This window comes from Echiichthys vipera (genome assembly GCF_963691815.1).
Source record: "Echiichthys vipera genome assembly, contig: SUPER_13_unloc_1, whole genome shotgun sequence".
Lineage (NCBI taxonomy): Eukaryota > Metazoa > Chordata > Actinopteri > Perciformes > Trachinidae > Echiichthys > Echiichthys vipera.
This window is the reverse complement of record NW_028154888.1, coordinates 145,001-153,109: the sequence shown is the minus strand read 5'-3', so window position 1 is coordinate 153,109 and position 8,109 is coordinate 145,001.

Here is an 8,109-nt window from a genome sequence, read left to right as displayed (position 1 = left end):
AAGACGACGATGGTGAGAAAACAAAACTACATCATTGTGAGATTCTGTGAAATCCTTCAGATGATCAATAATAATAATATTCATAAATATTAATAAATAATCAATAATAATCAATAATAATAATACATAATAATATTAAATAATAAGCAATAATAATAATATTCATGAATATTAATAAATAATAAATAATAAAATAAAAACAATCAATTATAATAATATTCATAATAATAATAATAATAATAAATAATAAATAATAATAGTAAATAAATAATAATAAATAAATAATAATAAATAAACAACAATAATAATAAATAACAATAATAAATAATAATAATAATAAATAATAATTGGAAACAACAACAACACCCTGTTGATGCTCTGCTGCATCACACGTGCATCACAGGTGCATCACACGTGCATCACACGTGCATCACAGGTGCATCACAGGTGCATCACAGGTGCATCACAGGTGCATCACACGTGCATCACACGTGCATCACAGGTGCATCACAGGTGCATCACAGGTGCATCACAGGTGCATCACACGTGCATCACACGTGCATCACACGTGCATCACACGTGCATCACACGTGCATCACAGGTGCATCACACGTGCATCACACGTGCATCACAGGTGCATCACAGGTGCATCACAGGTGCATCACAGGTGCATCACAGGTGCATCACACGTGCATCACAGGTGCATCACAGGTGCATCACACGTGCATCACACGTGCATCACACGTGCATCACAGGTGCATCACAGGTGCATCACACGTGCATCACAGGTGCATCACAGGTGCATCACAGGTGCATCACAGGTGCATCACACGTGCATCACAGGTGCATCACAGGTGCATCACACGTGCATCACAGGTGCATCACAGGTGCATCACAGGTGCATCACACGTGCATCACAGGTGCATCACAGGTGCATCACACGTGCATCACAGGTGCATCACAGGTGCATCACACGTGCATCACAGGTGCATCACACGTGCATCACAGGTGCATCACACGTGCATCACAGGTGCATCACACCTGCATCACAGGTGCATCACAGGTGCATCACACGTGCATCACAGGTGCATCACACGTGCATCACACGTGCATCACACGTGCATCACACGTGCATCACAGGTGCATCACACGTGCATCACAGGTGCATCACAGGTGCATCACAGGTGCATCACAGGTGCATCACACGTGCATCACACGTGCATCACACGTGCATCGCACGTGCATCACACGTGCATCACACGTGCATCACAGGTGCATCACACGTGCATCACAGGTGCATCACACGTGCATCACACGTGCATCACACGTGCATCACACGTGCATCACAGGTGCATCACAGGTGCATCACAGGTGCATCACAGGTGCATCACAGGTGCATCACACGTGCATCACAGGTGCATCACACGTGCATCACAGGTGCATCACAGGTGCATCACAGGTGCATCACACGTGCATCACACGTGCATCACAGGTGCATCACAGGTGCATCACAGGTGCATCACAGGTGCATCACACGTGCATCACAGGTGCATCACAGGTGCATCACAGGTGCATCACACGTGCATCACACATGCATCACAGGTGCATCACACGTGCATCACAGGTGCATCACAGGTGCATCACACGTGCATCACACGTGCATCACACGTGCATCACACGTGCATCACAGGTGCATCACAGGTGCATCATGTTACTGACAGTAGCTTTTTCCTTTAGTCAGAGAAGACGCCTGAACGCTCGATTCATCAAATAACTGATATAAACTCATATTTACAGTGTTTCTAAAGTCTCTACGTCACTGTTTAATAAAGTGTGTTTAATAAAGTGTGTTTAATAAAGTGTGTTTAATAAAGTGTGTTTAATAAAGTGTGTTTAATAAAGTGTGTGTAATAAAGTGTGTGTAATAAAGTGTGTTTAATAAAGTGTAATATATTTATTTATACTGTTTTAATTATTTAAACTGTTTTTGTTACAGAAGACGAAAGCGCCGAGTCTGAAGAAGGAGGGAAGGAGAAGAAGAGCGCCAACCCTCGCTCAGCAAAACCTCAGAGCCCCGCCCACCCACCACAGAGCCCCGCCCACCCACCACAGAGCCCCGCCCACGGCAGCACTAGCCCCGCCCACATCCCTGAGCCAATCATCCCTGAGCCAATCATCCCTGAGCCAATCATCCCTGAGCCAATCATCCCTCAGCCAATCGTCCCTGAGCCAATCATCCCTCAGCCAATCGTCCCTGAGCCGAAACCTCTGGTAAGGAGCCGAACGTCCAAGAGGCGTTCCAGGACGAACCGGCGTCCGATATAAAACACACACGTGTGTCAGAAACACGCGTGCACCAACGCACACGCTGAAGCCTTTATTCTGAAAAGCTCGACACAAACTGGATCCAGGGCTCAGGCGTCGTGTTCACACCAACTTCCTCCAGATCTCAGGTCCAAACTGACGCAGCTGCTCCTTCAAAGTCTTCAGCCTTAAATTCAGGAACTTACAGAGAAAGTTGGGGTTGAGGTCGTTTGAGGTCGTCTGAGGTCGTCTCAGGTCGTCTGAGGTCGTCTCAGGTCGTCTGAGGTCGTCTCAGGTCGTCTCAGGTCCTCCTCCGTAGTCATGAAGCCGTGAGAACACCAGCACCAGCAGGCAGAGGCGGCAGCAGGCAGGCGTTCGATCACTTAGTCTGTTCCTGCTCCATCACTTAGTCTGTTCCTGCTCCATCACTTAGTCTGTTCCTGCTCCATCACTTAGTCTGTTCCTGCTCCATCACTTAGTCTGTTCCTGCTCCATCACTTAGTCTGTTCCTGCTCCATCACTTAGTCTGTTCCTGCTCCATCACTTAGTCTGTTCCTGCTCCATCACTTAGTCTGTTCCTGCTCCATCACTTAGTCCGTTCCTGCTCCATCACTTAGTCTGTTCCTGCTCCATCAGTTTGTCTGTTTGTTGGTTTAGTTCCTGAATAGTGAAAACACCAAAACCAGACACTGACACAAACAAACGAACAGATGGAGGAGCGGTGGAGCAGGAAGCCCCCCCCCCCCCATGCAAACTTAAACAGGGCTCTGATTGAGTTTCCCAGTATAGTGAAATATGAGTCTGACCCTGACCCACGCCACGGAGCACGTTGCTTCTGGTCCCAGCAGAAGTTGAGCCCTGATTCGCGCTCGTGTCCTGGGAGCTGGTTTAAGTTGGACCTGAACCCGTTTGTCTCTGGACTGTTTGTGACTTTGAGTTTGTGAAGTTCAATAAAGTTGATTCTGAAAAATGGAAATGTTTCCGTGATTCTCTCAGACCCGGCTGCTGCGGTCCACTTACACTTTCAGACCGGGCTGCTACGGTCCACTTACACTCTCAGACCGGGCTGCTACGGTCCACTTACACTTTCAGACCGGGCTGCTGCGGTCCACTTACACTCTCAGACCGGGCTGCTGCGGTCCACTTATACTTTCAGACCGGGCTGCTGCGGTCCACTTACACTTTCAGACCGGGCTGCTGCGGTCCACTTACACTCTCAGACCGGGCTGCTGCGGTCCACTTACACTTTCAGACCGGGCTGCTGCGGTCCACTTACACTTTCAGACCGGGCTGCTGCGGTCCACTTACACTTTCAGACCGGGCTGCTGCGGTCCACTTACACTCTCAGACCGGGCTGCTGCGGTCCACTTACACTCTCAGACCGGGCTGCTGCGGTCCACTTACACTCTCAGACCGGGCTGCTGCGGTCCACTTACACTTTCACACCGGGCTGCTGCGGTCCACTTATACTTTCAGACCGGGCTGCTGCGGTCCACTTACACTCTCAGACCGGGCTGCTGCGGTCCACTTATACTTTCAGACCGGGCTGCTGCGGTCCACTTACACTTTCAGACCGGGCTGCTGCGGTCCACTTACACTTTCAGACCGGGCTGCTGCGGTCCACTTACACTTTCAGACCGGGCTGCTGCGGTCCACTTACACTTTCAGACCGGGCTGCTGCGGTCCACTTACACTTTCAGACCGGGCTGCTGCGGTCCACTTACACTTTCAGACCGGGCTGCTGCGGTCCACTTACACTTTCAGACCGGGCTGCTGCGGTCCACTTACACTCTCAGACCGGGCTGCTGCGGTCCACTTACACTTTCACACCGGGCTGCTGCGGTCCACTTACACTTTCAGACCCGGCTCTGCGGTCGGGTCCGGCTGGGGGGACAGAAACCCAGAGAAGCACAGCAACCACAGGAGGACGGGACCCAGGGTTGGGATGGCAAGTTCAACATATAAATAATCAACACTTGCTCCCGCACTCACTCAACGTTTGGGCCTCATGACCTTCATGAGGACCAGGCTGCAGGGAACCTGGGGGGGCACTTGATGAACACCCCCCTCACCACCAACATTGCTGCAACAACCAAATGGTGCAGATAGATGTTGCACAACATCAGGAGGATACGTCCTCTTCTGACCCAAGAGGCAGCAGAGGGTTCTGGTCCAGGCTCTGGTCCAGGCTCTGGTCCAGGCTCTGGTCCAGGCTCTGGTCCAGGCCCTGGTCCAGGCCCTGGTCCAGGCCCTGGTCCAGGCACTGGTCCAGGCTCTGGTCCTCTCTCCTGACTGGTCTGCTTTTGTGGGGGTGTGGTGTTCTGTCCTTGGGATGAACTGGTCTCTGTCTGAGTTACTGGGTTTGAAACACACAGGGATGCAGTGTTTGCTCTGCCACTCCCTCGGCACTGTCCCAGACTTCCACCAGTGTGTCAGGGACGTGTGGACCAGGACCAGGACCAGGACCAGGACCAGGACCAGGACGGCCCCTCCAGACCCAGAGCTTTCAGCATGTGTGGATGCAGCTCATGGATCCTGGGGCTTTGCCTCTGTGGACTTGTTTCCTTCCTCAGTGACTTCTGTCAGAGATGTTGACGATGATCCCCATCAGCCTCCAGCTCTGCCTCTACAAAAGAGGGCGTGTTGGGCCCATTCAGGACTTCCTCAGAGTCCTTCAGCAGAGGCTGCAGCCCTTCAGACCTGTGGGGACCTCAGAACCACCTCCGGAGTCTTCTGGGAGACCAGATCCTGAAGGCCTCCTTCTTCAGGGGGACCCCTGACCCCCGGGGTCCACCACGGTGGTCCAGGGTCCCCGCCCCTTGAGGCCCCTGAGACCTTGAGGCCACAGCTCACCGCTGCAGCTTCAGCAGTGGAAGCTTTGAACATCGCCCGCTCCGGTTCGATGCCCCCAACCTCCACAGGGACGCCAGAAAAGCTCCTCCGGAGGTGTGAGGTGAAGGTCTCTGGGACAGGGGCCTCCTCCAGACGGTCCCAGTTCACCCGCACTACTGGTTTGGGTTTAGTCCAGAACCTTCCCCATCCTCTGACCCACTCATCCCCAGATGGTGATCAGCTGACAGCTCTGCCCCTCTCTTCACCCGAGTGTCCAAAACATCCGGCCTCAGATCAGATGAGACCATCACAGACTGGATCCTGGACCTTTGGCCTAGTGTGCTCTGGGACCAGGTCCACTTCTGAGCCTCCTTCTGTTCCAACATGGTGTTTGTTAAAGAGGATCCAGGACCAGCACACAAGTCTAACACCAGACGCTGGGGTTTAGATCAGGGAGGCCGTTCCTCCCAATCAGCCTCTCCAGGTGTCTCCATCGTTGCCCACGTGGGCGTTGAAGTCTCCCAGCAGGACTCTGGAGTCCCCTACTGGAGCCCCATGCAGGACTCCATTCAGGGTCTCCAAGAAGGCCCCAGACTCTGAACTGCTGTTCGCTGCATCTGCACCAACAACAGTCAGAGTCCCCCCCCCCCACCACCCGCAGGCGTAAGGAGGCCACCCTCTGGTCCACCGGGGTCAACTCCAACACCGCGGCGCTCAGCCGGGGGTTTGAGAGTCTCCCCACACCCGCCCGGCCCCTCACACCCTGGGCCCCTCCAGAGAAGACCAGGGTCCAGCCCCTATCCAGGAGCACGGGTCCAGATCCAGACTGTGTGTGGAGGTGAGCCCCCCCAGATCTAACTGGGAGCTCCACCTCCCTCACAAGCTCCGGCTCCTTCCCCCACAGAGAGGAGACGCTCCACGTCCCCAGAGCCTCTGCTGCCCGGGTCTGGACCCTCCAGGCCCCTCACCCTCACTGCCCCCCGTGCAGCAGCGCCCCGACCCCAGAGGGTCCTCCTGTGAGTGGAGGGCACAGGATTGGGGGGGGGGGGGGGGCACAGGATGGAGAGGAGGGGGCACTTAGCTTCTTTGGGCTGTTGTCAGAACTCTCTCACTGAAGCGTCTCAGAGGAGGAAGTCGCTTTTTTATCTTAAGTAATTTCATTATTTTGTTTTTCTGAATTAATTTCCTCTTTGAAACACACACACACACAAACACACACACACACACACACACACACACACACACACACACACACAGACATACACACACACACACACACACACACACAGACATACACACACACACACACACACACACACACACACACACACACACACAGACATACACACACACACACACACACACAGACATACACACACACACACACACACACACACACACACAGACATACACACACACACACACACACACACACACACACACAGACATACACACACACACACACACACACACACACACACACACACACACACACACACACAGACATACACACACACACACAGACACACACACACACACACACACACACACACACACAGACATACACACACACACACACACACACACACACACACACACACACACACAGACATACACACACACACACACACACACACACACACACACACACACACACACACACACACACACACACACACACACACACACACACACACACACACACACACACACACACACACACACACACACAGACATACACACACACACACAGACACACACACACACACACACACACACACACACACAGACATACACACACACACACACACACACACACACACACACACACACACAGACATACACACACACACACACACACACACACACACACACACACACACACACACACACACACACACACACACACACACACACACACACACACACACACACACACACACACACACACACACACACACAGAGTATTGTTCTTCAGGGTGTGAGTTACTGAACCAGTTTTTAACAACAACAATAATAAAGATGAAGAAGCTGCTTTGAACTGAACTCTTGTTCCTGGTTCGGTGGTTTGGAGGGAATTCCCACAAACACACAAACACACACACACACAAACACACACACAAACACACATACACACATACAAACAAACACACATACAAGCAAACACACAAACACACAAACACACATACAAGCAAACACACATACAAACAAACACACAAACACACACACAAACACACACACAAACACACAAACACACATACAAACAAACACACAAACACACACACAAACACACACACAAACACACAAACACACATACAAACAAACACACATACAAGCAAACACACAAACACACACACAAACACACACACAAACACACAAACACACATACAAGCAAACACACAAACACACAAACACACAAACACACACACAAACACACATACACACATACAAACAAACACACATACAAGCAAACACACAAACACACACACAAACACACAAACACACATACACACACACAAACACACATACAAACACACAAACACACACACACACAAACACACAGACACACACACAAACATCAAACACACAAACACACAAACACACAAACACACAAACACACAAACAAACACACAAACACACCCGGCTCCTGACCCGGCTCCTGACCCGGCTCCTGACCCGGCTCCTGACCCGGCTCCTGACCCGGCTCCTCACCCGGCTCCTCACCCGGCTCCTCACCCGGCTCCTCACCCGGCTCCTGACCCGGCTCCTGACCCGGCTCCTGACACGGCTCCTCACCCGGCTCCTCACACGGCTCCTGACCCGGCTCCTGACCCGGCTCCTGACCCGGCTCCTGACCCGGCTCCTCACCCGGCTCCTCACCCGGCTCCTGACACGGCTCCTCACCCGGCTCCTCACCCGGCTCCTGACCCGGCTCCTGACACGGCTCCTCACCCGGCTCCTGACACGGCTCCT